The sequence below is a fragment of the Anomaloglossus baeobatrachus genome, chromosome 7 (assembly GCF_048569485.1).
Source record: "Anomaloglossus baeobatrachus isolate aAnoBae1 chromosome 7, aAnoBae1.hap1, whole genome shotgun sequence".
Lineage (NCBI taxonomy): Eukaryota > Metazoa > Chordata > Amphibia > Anura > Aromobatidae > Anomaloglossus > Anomaloglossus baeobatrachus.
The window spans coordinates 16,421,075-16,436,430 of record NC_134359.1 but is presented as its reverse complement, the minus strand read 5'-3'; the positions used below and the strand labels follow the sequence as shown (position 1 = coordinate 16,436,430).

General features: G+C 49.2%; 1 protein-coding gene across 1 annotated transcript in view; it reads right to left on the bottom strand.

The window, feature by feature from the left end:
• The window catches only part of PLCD4 (phospholipase C delta 4), a 71,535-nt gene extending 56,720 nt beyond the window's left edge, over positions 1–14,815 (bottom strand). Inside the window, exons 1-2 of the mRNA XM_075317078.1 lie at positions 14,683–14,815; positions 2,730–2,874 (exon numbers count right to left, since the gene is read on the bottom strand). The gene's annotated coding sequence lies outside the window, so the exon portion shown is untranslated. The remainder of the gene's footprint in view (positions 1–2,729; positions 2,875–14,682) is intronic.
• Between the last annotated feature and the right edge of the window lie 541 nt (positions 14,816–15,356).

The window sequence follows — 15,356 nt, the reverse complement described above, 5'->3', positions numbered from 1 at the left end:
GCCCATAGGACCACCCTGCCATGCAATAATAGTGCCAGCCCGAGTGCCCACAGGACCACCCTGCCATGCAATAACAGTGCCAGCCCGAGTGCCCACAGGACCACCCTGCCATGCAATAATAGTGCCAGCCCGAGTGCCCACAGGACCACCCTGCCATGCAATAATAGTGCCAGCCCGAGTACCCACAGGACCACCCTGCCATGCAATAATAGTGCCAGCCCGAGTGCCCACAGGACCACCCTGCCATGCAATAATAGTGCCAGCCCGAGTGCCCACAGGACCACCCTGCCATGCAATAATAGTGCCAGCCCGAGTGCCCATAGGACCACCCTGCCATGCAATAATAGTGCCAGCCCGAGTGCCCACAGGACCACCCTGCCATGCAATAATAGTTCCAGCCCGAGTGCCCATAGGACCACCCTGCCATGCAATAATAGTGCCAGTCTGAGTGCCCACAGGACCACCCTGCCATGCAATAATAGTGCCAGCCCGAGTGCCCATAGAACCACCCTGCCATGCAATAATAGTGCCAGCCTGAGTGCCCACAGGACCACCCTGCCATGCAATAATAGTGCCAGCCCGAGTGCCCATAGGACCACCCTGCCATGCAATAATAGTGCCAGCCCAACTGCCCACAGGACCACCCTGCCATGCAATAATAGTGCCAGCCCGAGTGCCCATAGGACCACCCTGCCATGCAATAATAGTGCCAGCCCGAGTGCCCACAGGACCAGCCTGCATGCAACAAGAGCCCCCGTGTGTCAGTCACTGTACTCCAATATCAGTGGTGTAAGGTGAAGCTCAGGGGCTCCAACGAGGCCCCCCATTATTGCAAGTTGTTCTTTTCATATGGGCCAAAATGACTTTTGGGACCCCCTAGACTCCAGGACTCAGGTGCCATCGCAACCCCTGCACCTACTGTAGTTATGCCCTGGTCCAATGTAGAGTATTAGTAGTATCAGTCAGTGCGCCCCCAGTTACATCTAGTGTATCCCCCCATGTATAGCGGAATCTAGAATGCCCCCATGTGTATTATCAGCCATGGTCTATGTCTCACACCTCAGTGCTCGGTTATACCGTAATACACAGTCAGTGCAGCGTTATATGGAGAGCTTCAGCTCATACCATTACCAATCATTCCTACCATGCACTGCAACCTATTCTCTGTTATCAGCCGTTTCAGTAAAAAAAAAAACAAACAACAACCAAAACCTCTCCACTCCCATGATCACTCCTTTATATTACAAATTTCCAGTAATGAAAACTCCTGGAGACATTTACATTGACTTGAAAAAGTTTTCATACCCCGTGAACTTTTCCACATTTTTTTTTACTTTCCACCCATAAACTTAAATGTATTTTATTGGGATTTTATGTGATTAATCAACACTAAATAGCAATTATTTGTGAAATGTTACAGGGTTTTCTGAATATTTTAAGAATATAAATCTGAAAATTGTAACGTGCATTTGTATTCAGCCCCCGGAGTTAGTACTTTGTAGGACCACCTCTCTCTGTTTTTTTGAGGTCTGTCTTTCCAGCTATGCACATCTAGAGGCTGAAAATTTTCTTTGCACCCAAGCTCATCTGACTTGATCAGTTTCTCCCACAAGCTCACTGTGCCCTCTACATGATATGTGGAAGAAGAGGCTCTGCTCAGATGAGACCAATGTAGACGTTTTTGAGCTAAATGCAAAAGTCTATGAGTGTCAGAAACTGAAGTGCAGGGTTAATCTCCACCACATATAGCATGATACCCAGAAAACATCCTCCCCACAGTCACACATGGTGGAGGCCACATTTTACTGTGGCGAGGCTTTTCTTCAGCAAGGACAGGAAAGCTAGTCAGAGGTGACGAGAAGATGCATGGAGATAAGTACAGGGCAATCTTGGAGGAAAACCTGGTAGAGGCTGCAGGAGACGTGAAACCGGGGCGTAATTTCACCTTCCAGCAGGACAACGACCCTCAACATCCTGCAGAGCTACAATGGAGGGATCAGATCAGAGCATATTCCTGTGTGTGACCGGCCGAATAACAGTCCAGACCCAAATCCACCGAGAATCTGTGACAAGACTGGAAAATCATCGATCACAGACGTCTCCATCCAATCTCACTGAGCGAGAGAAGAAGAGGAAAATGTCACCTCTAAATGAGCAAAACTGGAGATACAGACCTCAAAAGATGGAGAAAGGGGGTCCTACAAAGTGCTGGTCAGGGGGGCCGAATACAAATGCATGACAGAAAGATGGTCCTACAAAGTACTGAACGGGGGGGGGAGGGGATGAATACAAATGCAAGACAGAGAAAGGAGGTGCTACAAAGTGCTGACTACAGGGGGCTGAATACAAATGCAAGACAGAGAGAGATCGTCCTACAAAGTACTGACTCCAGGGGCTGAATACAAATGCACGTCACAATTTTCAGATTTATATTTTCAAAACATTTAGAACACCCGGTATCATTTCCTTCACACGTCACAAACACTTGTACTTAGTGCTGATATATCACAAAATCCTAATAAAACAGAATAAAGTTTGTGGGTGCAACATGCAAAAGTGTAGAAAAGTTCCCAGGGTATGAATACTTTTTCAGGGAATGCACTATATATATATATATATATATATATATATATATATATATATAATGTGACTGATATCGGACGCTCTGCGCTGTTATAAGCCGTCGGCCCCTGCACCTCTCGGGCTCGGCTTCCATAGGGCGCACTGACCTGATAGACGGAGCTGGCTTCCTCCCAGGGTTCAGGACTCCGTCTGGATCATGTATCCAGTAAGCAGAGACTTAATGAGTTTTCTGCTTGGTGTCCGCCATTGTTTGCTGCTTCATTAGGACGGTTCTTTGTAGAGCGTGTCTTCCTGGGGAAGAGGAGAAGGAGCAACATGGAAAACTGACATCCAGCCGGGAGCTGCGCAGCGCAGGGAATACCCCGCGCTGATGAGTGACGGCACGGCTCCGCACTTACAGGGTTACACAGTAACATAGTAGGTCCAGTGGAAAGATGGCTCCGATTACACCCTCCCTGGACAAGAAAACACATCTACTGCTCCACACATGATGTGGGAACCTCATTATACACACCTCAGCTGCTGCAGAACCTCATAATAAACCTCTCAGCTTCTGCAGAAACTCATAATAAACATCCCAGCTGCTGCAGAACCTTAAAATACCCACCTCAGCTGCTGCAGAACCTTATAATACACACCTCAGCTGCTGCAGAACCCCATAATACACACCTCAGCTACTGCAGAACCTCATAACATTCACCTCAGCTGCTGCAGAACCTCATAATAAACCTCTTAGCTACTGCAGAACCTCATAAAACACACCTAAGCTACTGCAGAACCTCATAATATACATCTCAGCTACTGCAGAACCTCATAATACACACCTCAGCTACTGCAGAACCTCATAATACACACTCACCTGCTGAAAAACCTCATAATGGAAATTTCAGCTGCTGCATAACCTCATAACATTCATCTCAGCTGCTGCAGAACATCATAATACACCTCAGCACCTGCAGAACATCTCTTCTGTTTAGGTTTCCACGAGGAGGTTCTGCGTTAGTTGTGGACCATTACACTAAGACCTCCTGTCATTGTCCAGTGTCCTGACCCCGGGTTAGAGCGCCCCCTGTGGTCATGGTCAGCAGCGCTGCGTGTCCTCTGCTCAGACCCCTCACATCTACTCGAAGAAATTCCCATAACTTCTCCCCCATTATATAATGTTACTAAACTTCATTATAGAATATTTTGCAAGGTGAAAGTATTGCAGAGCTGTGTATCTAATCCTATCCTGTGTGATACTGTCTGCTGAGCTGTGTATCTAATCCTATCCTGTGTGATACTGTCTGCTGAGCTGTGTATCTAATCCTATCCTGTGTGATACTGTCTGCTGAGCTGTGTATCTAATCCTCCCCTGTGTGATACTGTCTGCTGAGCTGTGTATCTAATCCTCCCCTGTGTGATACTGTCTGCTGAGCTGTGTATCTAATCCTCTCCTGTGTGATACTGTCTGCTGAGCTGTGTATCTAATCCTCCCCTGTGTGATACTGTCTGCTGAGCTGTGTATCTAATCCTCCCCTGTGTGATACTGTCTGCTGAGCTGTGTATCTAATCCTATCCTGTGTGACACTGTCTGCTGAGCTGTGTATCTAATCCTATCCTGTGTGATACTGTCTACTGAGCTGTGTATCTAATCCTCTCCTGTGTGATACTGTCTGCTGAGCTGTGTATCTAATCCTCTCCTGTGTGATACTGTCTACTGAGCTGTGTATCTAATCCTATCCTGTGTGATACTGTCTGCTGAGCTGTGTATCTAATCCTATGCTGTGTGATACTGTCTGCTGAGCTGTGTATCTAATCCTCTCCTGTGTGATACTGTCTGCTGAGCTGTGTATCTAATCCTCTCCTGTGTGATACTGTCTACTGAGCTGTGTATCTAATCCTATCCTGTGTGATACTGTCTGCTGAGCCATGTATCTAATCCTATCCTCTGTGATACTGTCTGCTGAGCTGTGTATCTAATCCTATCCTCTGTGATACTGTCTGCTGAGCTGTGTATCTAAGCCTATCATATGTGATAGTGTTTGCAGGTATAATGTATCTACACTTGTCTTATGTGATACTGTCTGTTTATCCAATGTATCTAATCTTACCATGTGATACTGTCTATGGAAACATTGTTTCTTAGTGTGTTATGTGTGATACAGTGTATCTAAGCATTTTATGTGTGATAATATCTGCTGAGTCAGTGTATTGAGGCTGGTCATCTGTGATACTGTCTACTCTCTAGTGTATCTAATCTTTCATGTGTGGTACTGTGTCACAGCCGTCGTCACAGACATGTCAGTGGTGATGTTGGGGTACATTGTGCGGCAGCTGCCGGATGATGGGGGCAGTAGTTCGGCAGCTGTGAGCGTCTCGCCCTCGCCAGGATCTGAGTGCTATCGACCATCATTCTGGAGATCAATGCTCGGGATCATTCTGGGACATTTGCATAATGTAAGACGATCAGGAAGAAATAAATAGTGAGAAGAAAAGAAACGTGCGTTCTACGGGAGGCGGAATAAGACGGACAGCGCCCCCTCCTGTCATACTGCTCCGGGGCCTGGCTGAGGGTGGGGGGTGCTCTCCTCAGACTCTGGAAACTGGACACCATCACACGGCATCTTTAGTTTTTTTTTTCTCCAAACAATATTAATAGGATGATTTTATTTTGGCACTGTATGGCGGTATTATTTACATACTGTATAGTGCATATCGGCCACTATATATACAGCATTGTATCAGTGCACAGTATGGCAGTAGTATTAGGATGATTTACATCAGCAATATTTGGACACTGTATGACAGTATTATTTACACACTATATGGTGCATATTGGCCACTATATAAACAGCATTCTATCAGTGAACGGTATGGCAGTAGTATTTGGATGATCTACATCAGCAATATTTGGACAATGTGTGGCGGTATTATTTACACACTGTATGGTGCATATTGGCCACTATATTAGCAGCATTGTATTAGTGCATAGTATGGCAGTAGTATTAGGATGATTCACATCAGCAATATTTACACTCTGTATGGTGCATATCGGCCACTATTTAAACAGCATTGTATTAGTGCATAGTATGGCAGTAGTATTTGGATGATCTACATCAGCAATATTTGGACACTGTATGACGGTATTATTTACACACTATATGGTGCATATCGGCCACTATATAAACAGCATTGCATTAGTGCACGGTATGGCAGTAGTATTTGGATGATCTACATCAGCAATATTTGCACAATGTGTGGCGGTATTATTTACACACTGTATGGTGCATATTGGCCACTATATTAGCAGCATTGTATTAGTGCATAGTATGGCAGTAGTATTAGGATGATTCACATCAGCAATATTTACACTCTGTATGGTGCATATCGGCCACTATTTAAACAGCATTGTATTAGTGCATAGTATGGCAGTAGTATTTGGATGATCTACATCAGCAATATTTGGACACTGTATGACGGTATTATTTACACACTATATGGTGCATATCGGCCACTATATAAACAGCATTGCATTAGTGCACGGTATGGCAGTAGTATTTGGATGATCTACATCAGCAATATTTGCACAATGTGTGGCGGTATTATTTACACACTGTATGGTGCATAAGGGCCACTATATTAGCAGCATTGTATTAGTGCACAGTATGGTAGTAGTATAAGGATGATTTACATCAGCAATATTTACACACTATATGGTGCATATCGGCCACTATATAAACGGCATTGGATTAGTGCACAATATGGCAGTAGTATTTGGATGATCTACATCAGCAATATTTGCACAATGTGTGGCGGTATTATTTACACACTGTATGGTGAATATCGGCCACTATATGAACAGTATTGTGTCAGTCCACGGTATGGCAGTAGTATTAGGATGATCTACATCAGCAATATTTGCACAATGTGTGGCGGTATTATTTACACACTGTATGGTGCATATCGGCCACTATATGAACTGTATTGTATCAGTGTACGGTATGGCAGTAGTATTAGGATGATTTACATCAGCAATATTTACACACTGTATTGCGGTATTATTTTGGCACAATTGTTTCATCATCCTGTTGTTGGTCTGTTTCAGCACTGTATAGCACTACTATCTGTGAACTCTGTGGCGGTGCTTGGATGCTGCATTTTGTGCCCGTGTTGGCAGATTATCACTGATCTCACCCTGAAGTGCTGCAGCAGATGATACAGAAGAGCTGAAATAGAAGAATCCGATTCATTAGCTAATTAACTCCGCCGCGGACGGCTCTCGCTCTCTGCATTTTGCTCAGTGTCATAATTTTTTTTTTTTAGTGTAAATCCTTTTAATTTCAGCCGGAGATGTGGTCAGGGCAGTTAAAGGCGCAAGCACCACATAATCCACTGCAAGTATATGCACTGGAGATCAAAATTAGAGAACATACAATTTCCTAGATGATGCGGTCGTTGTGTCGTCCTATGTGATTATCTCATAACATGGGGAAACTCGCAGGATTTTCCGATTATTTCATGAATTGAATTCATTGAAAAGCAAATAATAAAAATGTAAATTAGATACATGTAAAAGACACGGATCACAATTAGAGACACTTTCAGATTCCTGCAAGTTATTGGTGATAATCTGCATCTGATACTAATTTCTTTAATTATCTGACAAACCCGATGTAACTGGCAGAATAACATTCCAGTTTACAATGACTTTGCCATTCCAAAGTGACTGAAACCCTCCGGCAGCAGGTTGTCCAGATAAAGACCAAAGGGGTGACTCTATCAGCTATAGCAAGAGAAGTTGGTCATTCCAAGTCTGTGATTTCAGGAATATTGCATCTTTACAATATCACAAACTCTTTTAAGTTCCCCAAGAAGGCTGGTCGCCCTCAAAAGATAAATGCAAGAGAGGACAGGATAATGCGGAGAATCTCCATGGGTCATCGTTTCCACACTGCAGCTGGAATTGCCGCTAATTCAGCACTGATCAGGGTAAGGATCTGTCTCGTCATACAGTGTCACGACGTGTAAGAGCATTTGGACTGAAAGCCCACTCTGCTGTGACCAAACTGCTCATTAGCAGAAAGAATCACAAGGCTAGACTCCCCTTTGGTGAGGAGCATGTTGTGTGGACAGAGGAGAAGTGTCCACAGCTCATTTTACTGATGAAAGCAGGTTTAATTTATTTGGGTCTGATGGGAAACATTATGTTCATCATCAAACTGGAGAAAGACTGAACCCAAAGTGTGTTCAGAAGTCAGTGATGGCGGTGGAGGAAGGGTCATGGTTTGGGGAATGTTTTCTGCGCAGGAGTTGGACCTCTCATACAGCTACATGGCAGAGTGACACAAGTGTGGATCAGAACCTTCTTCACAACACGTGGCTCCTTACTTGTGTCCATCCCTCAATCAGCCTCAATTTTCATGCAGGACAATGCCCCCTGTCACACAGCAAAACGGGGAAAGCAGCTCCTGGAAACAATGAAATGGCCACAGCCCAGAGTCCTGATCTCAACCCAATAGAAAACCTCTGGAAAATCCTTGATGACAAAGTTATGGCCAAGAAACCGACAACAGTCAAAGAACTGTGGAAGAGACTGGAAGAAGAGTGGGCCAAAATCCCACCCGAGCAGTGTGAGAGACTAGTGATGTCCTGTGGAAGAGACTGGAAGAAGAGAGGACCAAAATCCCCCCAGAGCAGTGTGAGAGGCTAGTGATGTCCTGTGGCCTCAGATGTGCTGGAGTCACTCACAGCGACGGCCGGTGCACGTCCTACTGATTGTGACTGTTGTCACCTGCAGAAAATTTACTGATCATCTCTCTACAGTCATTGCTGCTCTCTAATTATCAGCAGCACGTTCTGGGCAAAATAAAGATTTTATATTGATAAACTTTGGATCTTTTGTAAAACCCTGCTCTAGTGGCATGGTGCGCCCCTTACCCTGTGCTAGTAGCATGGTGCGCCCCTTACCCTGTTCTAGTGGCATGGTGCACCCCTTACCCTGCTCTAGTGGCATGGTGCACCCCTTACCCTGCTCTAGTGGCATGGTGCACCCCTTACCCTGCTCTAATGGCATGATGCCCCCCTTACCCTGCTCTAATGGCATGGTGCACCCCTTACCCTGTTCTAGTGGCATGGTGCACCCCTTACCCTGCTCTAGTGGCACGGTGCACCCCTTACCCTGCTCTAATGGCATGATGCCCCCCTTACCCTGCTCTAATGGCATGGTGCACCCCTTACCCTGTTCTAGTGGCATGGTGCACCCCTTACCCTGCTCTAATGGCATGGTGCGCCCCTTACCCTGCTCTAATGGCATGGTGCACCCCTTACCCTGTTCTAGTGGCATGGTGCCCCTCTTACCCTGCTCTAATGGCATGATGCCCCGCTTACCCTGCTCTAATGGCATGGTGCACCCCTTACCCTGTTCTAGTGGCATGGTGCACCCCTTACCCTGCTCTAATGGCATGGTGCACCCCTTACCCTGCTCTAATGGCATGATGCCCCCCTTACCCTGCTCTAATGGCATGGTGCACCCCTTACCCTGTTCTAGTGGCATGGTGCACCCCTTACCCTGTTCTAGTGGCATGGTGCACCCCTTACCCTGTTCTAGTGGCACGGTGCCCCTCTTACCCTGCTCTAATGGCATGATGCCCCCCTTACCCTGCTCTAATGGCATGATGCACCCCTTACCCTGCTCTAATGGCATGGTGCACCCCTTACCCTGCTCTAATGGCATGATGCACCCCTTACCCTGCTCTAATGGCATGGTGCACCCCTTACCCTGCTCTAATGGCATGGTGCACCCCTTACCCTGCTCTAATGGCATGATGCCCCCCTTACCCTGCTCTAATGGCATGGTGCCCCCCTTACCCTGCTCTAATGGCATGGTGCACCCCTTGCCCTGTTCTAGTGGCATGGTGCACCCCTTACCCTGCTCTAGTGACATGGTGCACCCCTTACCCTGCTCTAGTGGCATGGTGCACCCCTTACCCTGCTCTAGTGGCATGGTGCCCTCCTTACCCTGCCTGCACAGGGTAAGGGGTGCACCATGCCACTAGAACATGGTAAGGGGTAAGGGCCACAGGTTTGAGACCATGCACCTGCTGGGAGTTGTAGTTCTGCAGCAGTTGGGGTGCCGCATGTTGCAGACCATTGCATTAGTACATGTGTAGCCAGATTGCAGCACAATGCACAGACCACTCCTTGCTACAATAAGGGAATGTGATTAGCAGCGATCCCGGAGATGTATGGGATGTGTCAGCCGGGACCAGCTGCACCAACAATAATAATCATTACTCATGTCTCCATTATAGCCGGGATCAGATCCTGCAGACAACGCAGCCATATACATCACTGCCGTATACATCACTGCCGTATACATCACTGCCGTATACATCACTGCCGTATACATCACTGCCGTATACATCACTGCCGTATACATCACTGCCGTATACATCACTGCCGTATAAATCACTGCCGTATACATCACTGCCGTATACATCACTGCCGTATAAATCACTGCCGTATACATCACTCATTGTAAGCGACGGCCATAAGAAATGAAGGGCGAGGCCGGTGTAAATACCGCAATAAGACATAACAGACTCCAATGAACGCGTCGCCCCTTTAATATTTCATCCCTTCGGTGCTGCCATTTATGAGCTTGTTACATTGTATCTTTTTTATCTATTGATTTCGATGCCACATTTGGCAACTATGTATCACGTCCTTATTACTGTGATGTACAGTGTAACGATCCACTATTAACCCCGTAATCGCTGCAGCCACTCTACATAGGATGACCTGAGCAGACCCTCACCTCCAGGACATTATAAAGAAAGGAGATCTGATAAAATGTGAAGCAGCCATGATTATGGGATGTCATCAGTGACTGGATGGAGGAGACGGCCCCATAATGGAGGGTTTCCAGGGTTTGGCACCATTGGCTTTGTTCCTGACAATTCTACTGTGGTGTAAATAAGAGCAGGGTGTATTTGGGGTCTGAGATGACGGTGTTACTCCCCCCCCCCCCCACCCTGGCAGAAGTGTGAATGATGAAGGGCCCCAGACTCATCCATCCTATGGGGCCCGGCTCGTCCCTCTCACATTGTAGCATTTTTGCTATAACTTTATTTCATCCATTCTTTTTTTCTTTTTTTTTTAAAAGGAAACTGCAGCATCAGGAGACGCAGCATGAATGCGATGTTCCTTAACCAGGATGTCAATGTTTTCATTATTTTACATTTGTTCTTTTTCCTCATTGAGATCAGCGAGGTTGAGCAGCAAAAAAAAAATGCATAGAAAATGCCTTTGGGTACCACGATCAGGAATAGCAGCGTTTTGGGTGCAGGGTATTTTCGGTTTGGAGATTGTCTGTTCTCCCCTTGTTGGGATTCTTCCCACAATCCAAAGACTGATAGGGGATTTAGATTATGAGCCCCAATAGGGACAGTGATGATCTATGTAAAGCGCTGTGGAATTAATGGTGCTATATAAATGAATGGATGTTATATATATTATATAGAAGCACAGTGGATGGATGTATAGAGATCTCCTGCGCTCTCTGCTTCTTTTTGCAGCAGCATAAACTGACCTGCAGCGCGGCTTCCGGAGCCGTAGAATGTAAGTTCATGTTTGCGGAGACGCGAGTGTTCTCTGTGGGGAGAAAAGAAAGTGTAAAGCGCCCAGAACCCGGATCATGTAGCGCTGAAGATACGCTGCGCCCAGGACACAGAATGTGCGGATCGTGTGCACACACTCTAATTACATGTGTGATACGGTCTGCTGAGCTGTGTATCTAATCCCATCCTGAGTGATACAGTCTGCTGAGCTGTGTATCTAATCCTCTCCTGTGTGATACGGTCTGCTGAGCCATGTATCTAATCCTCTCCTGTGTGATACTGTCTGCTGAGCTGTGTATCTAATCCTATCCTGTGTGATACTGTCTGATGAGCTGTGTATCTAATCCCATCCTGTGTGATACTGTCTGCTGAACTGTGTATCTAATCCCATCCTGTGTGATACTGTCTGCTGAGCTGTGTATCTAATCCTCTCCTGTGTGATACTGTCTGCTGGGCCGTGTATCTAATCCTATCCTGTGTGATACTGTCTGCTGAGCTGTGTATCTAATCCTCTCCTGTGTGATACGGTCTGCTGAGCTGTGTATCTAATCCTATCCTGTGTGATACTGTCTGCTGAGCCGTGTATCTAATCCTATCCTGTGTGATACTGTCTGCTGAGCTGTGTATCTAATCCTCTCCTGTGTGATACTGTCTGCTGAGCCATGTATCTAATCCTATCCTGTGTGATGCTGTCTGCTGAGCTGTGTATCTAATCCCATCATGTGTGATGCTGAGCTGTGTATCTAATTCTGTGCGGTACATTCTCGGGTACCCATGCTCAGGTGTAATTCCAGGGCTTATGTCTCGCCCGTTCCCGGCAGTTCGGGCTCTTGGCCTCCGGCTCAGTCATCGGCTTTAGAGATCGTGTTGTGGGATAAAGTTCTTATCTTCCTGTAACCCAGATACCGGCGGCGGCAATAAGACCTGCACTAATCCTGCACCTGCTGCACCGAATTCTGCTCCTCCTGCTCCAGCCACAACCAAATCTACACCCCGGCACTGACGCCAGCACAGAATCCGACCTCTACCCCAACACAAAACCCGGCATCTATCATGGTGCTGAGCCCGGAATCTAGCACGGTACTGAGCCCAGCATCTGGCACGGTACTGAGCCCGACATCTGGTACGGTACTGAGCCTGGCATCTAGCATGGTATTGAGCCCGGCATCTACCGCGGTACTGAGTCCGGCACGGTACTGAGCCCGGAATCTATCACGGTACTGAGCCCGACATCTGGTACGGTACTGAGCCCGGCATCTTGCACGATACTTAGTCCGGTATCTAGCACTGTACTGAGCCCGGCATCTGGCACGGTACTGACCCCGGCATCTGGCACGGTACTGACCCCGGCATCCGGCACGGTACTGAGCCCGGCATCTTGCACGGTACTTAGTCCGGTATCTAGCACGGTACTGACCCCGGCATCTGGCACGGTACTGACCCCGGCCTCTGGCACGGTACTGACCCCGGCATCCGGCACGGTACTGAGCCCGGCATCCGGCACGGTACTGAGTCCGGCATCCGGCACGGTACTGAGCCCGGCATCCGGCACGGTTCTGAGCCCGGCATCCGGCACGGTACTGAGCCCGGCATCCGGCACGGTACTGAGCCCGGCATCCGGCACGGTACTGAGCCCGGCATCTAGTACGGTACTGAACCCGGCATCTAGCACGGTACTGAGCCCCGGCATCTAACACGGTACTGAGCCCGGCATCTAACACGGTACTGAGCCCGGCATCTAGCACAGTACTGAGCCCGGCATCTAGCACAGTACTGAGCCCGGCATCTAACACGGTACTGAGCCCGGCATCTAGCACGGTACTGAGCCTGGCATCCGGCACGGTACTGAGCCCGGCATCTAGCACGGTACTGAGCCCGGCGTCTAGCACAGTACTGAGCCCGGCATCCAGCACGGTACTGAGCCCGGCGTCTAGCACAGTACTGAGCCCGGCATCCAGCACGGTACTGAGCCCGGCGTCTAGCACAGTACTGAGCCCGGCGTCTAGCACAGTACTGAGCCCGGCATCCAGCACGGTACTGAGCCCGGCATCTAGCACGGTACTGAGCCCGGCATCTAGCACGGTACTGAGCCCGGCATCCGGCACGGTACTGAGCCCGGCATCTAGCACGGTACTGAGCCCAGCATCTAACACGGTACTGAGCCCGGCATGCAGCACGGTACTGAGCCCGGCATCTAGCACGGTACTGAGCCCGGCATCTAGCACGGTACTGAGCCCGGCATCTAGCACGGTGCTGAGCCCGGCATCTAGCACGGTACTGAGCCCGGCATCTAGCACGGTACTGAGCCCGGCATCCAGCACGGTACTGAGCCCGGCATCTAGCACGGTACTGAGCCCGGCATCTAGCACGGTACTGAGCCCGGCATCTAGCACGGTACTGAGCCCGGCATCTAGCACGGTACTGAGCCCGGCATCTAGCACGGTACTGAGCCCGGCATCTAGCACGGTGCTGAGCCCGGCATCTAACACGGTACTGAGCCCGGCATGCAGCACGGTACTGAGCCCGGCATCTAGCACGGTACTGAGCCCGGCATCTAGCACGGTACTGAGCCCGGCATCTAGCACGGTGCTGAGCCCGGCATCTAGCACGGTACTGAGCCCGGCATCTAGCACGGTACTGAGCCCGGCATCCAGCACGGTACTGAGCCCGGCATCTAGCACGGTACTGAGCCCGGCATCTAGCACGGTACTGAGCCCGGCATCTAGCACGGTACTGAGCCCGGCATCTAGCACGGTACTGAGCCCGGCATCTAGCACGGTACTGAGCCTGGCATCTAGCACGGTACTGAGCCCGGCATCTAGCACGGTACTGAGCCTGGCATCTAGCACGGTACTGAGCCCGGCATCTAGCACGGTACTGAGCCCGGCATCTAGCACGGTACTGAGCCCGGCATCTAGCACGGTACTGAGCCCGGCATCTAGCACGGTACTGAGCCCGGCATCCAGCACGGTACTGAGCCCGGCATCTAGCACGGTACTGAGCCCGGCATCCAGCACGGTACTGAGCCCGGCATCTAGCACGGTACTGAGCCCGGCATCCAGCACGGTACTGAGCCCGGCATCCAGCACGGTACTGAGCCCGGCATCTAGCACGGTACTGAGCCCGGCATCTGGCACGGTACTGAGCCCGGCATCTAACACGGTACTGAGCCCGGCATCTAGCACGGTACTGAGCCCGGCATCTGGCACGGTACTGAGCCCGGCATCTAGCACGGTACTGAGCCCGGCATCTGGCACGGTACTGAGCCCGGCATCTGGCACGGTACTGAGCCCGGCATCTAGCACGGTACTGAGCCCGGCATCTGGCACGGTACTGAGCCCGGCATCTAGCACGGTACTGAGCCCGGCATCTGGCACGGTACTGAGCCCGGCATCTGGCACGGTACTGAGCCACTTCACACCTTTTCTAGCAGTTGTAGGTCGTTTCTGTGTCCAGTATTGGAGCGATCCACTAACATGGGCAGTGCCCGGTGCCATACCTGTGCCAGGCTCATAGCAGCCGCTCCTTTGGTGCAGCCTCTTGGACGCGGAGATCCTTCCCGGCAGCTTCAGGCGCTGTCCCCGGAGCAGAGTGAGTGTAAGTGAAGGACACAGCGTATTATAAGCCGGCGTGTCCCAGCCCTGCCCAGACCGCGCTCCAGATCCATTCTTAAAGAGGCACTCTCAAGTGTCAGTAGCTGCTCGAGACACAGGACAAAATGCTCCAAAGAGGACGGAGGACACAGAAAGGCAAATACTGGAGAAACGACATCCAGCCGCTGCTCAGCTATCTGTATATAGAGGACACCACTCTGCTTTCCCAAGCCCCTGAAAGGAAACACGCCCGGAGTGCAGAGATTCCTTCCTTGCTTTCTATTCTAATTAGAGAAACAAATCAGCGATTATTAATTACAAAGTTCATATACATATAAAATGGAAATGAAAATCAGAGAACAATGTCTGGTCACTCGCTTTTTTTCAGATGTAATGAATTCTCCATTGATGACCGTGCTCCGATTTTGTGTAAGGGTAAGGGGTGCACCATGCCACTAGAGCAGGGTAAGGGGTGCACCATGCCACTAGAGCAGGGTAAGGGGTGCACCATGCCACTAGAGCAGGGTAAGGGGTGCACCATGCCACTAGAACAGGGTAAGGGGTGCACCATGCCACTAGA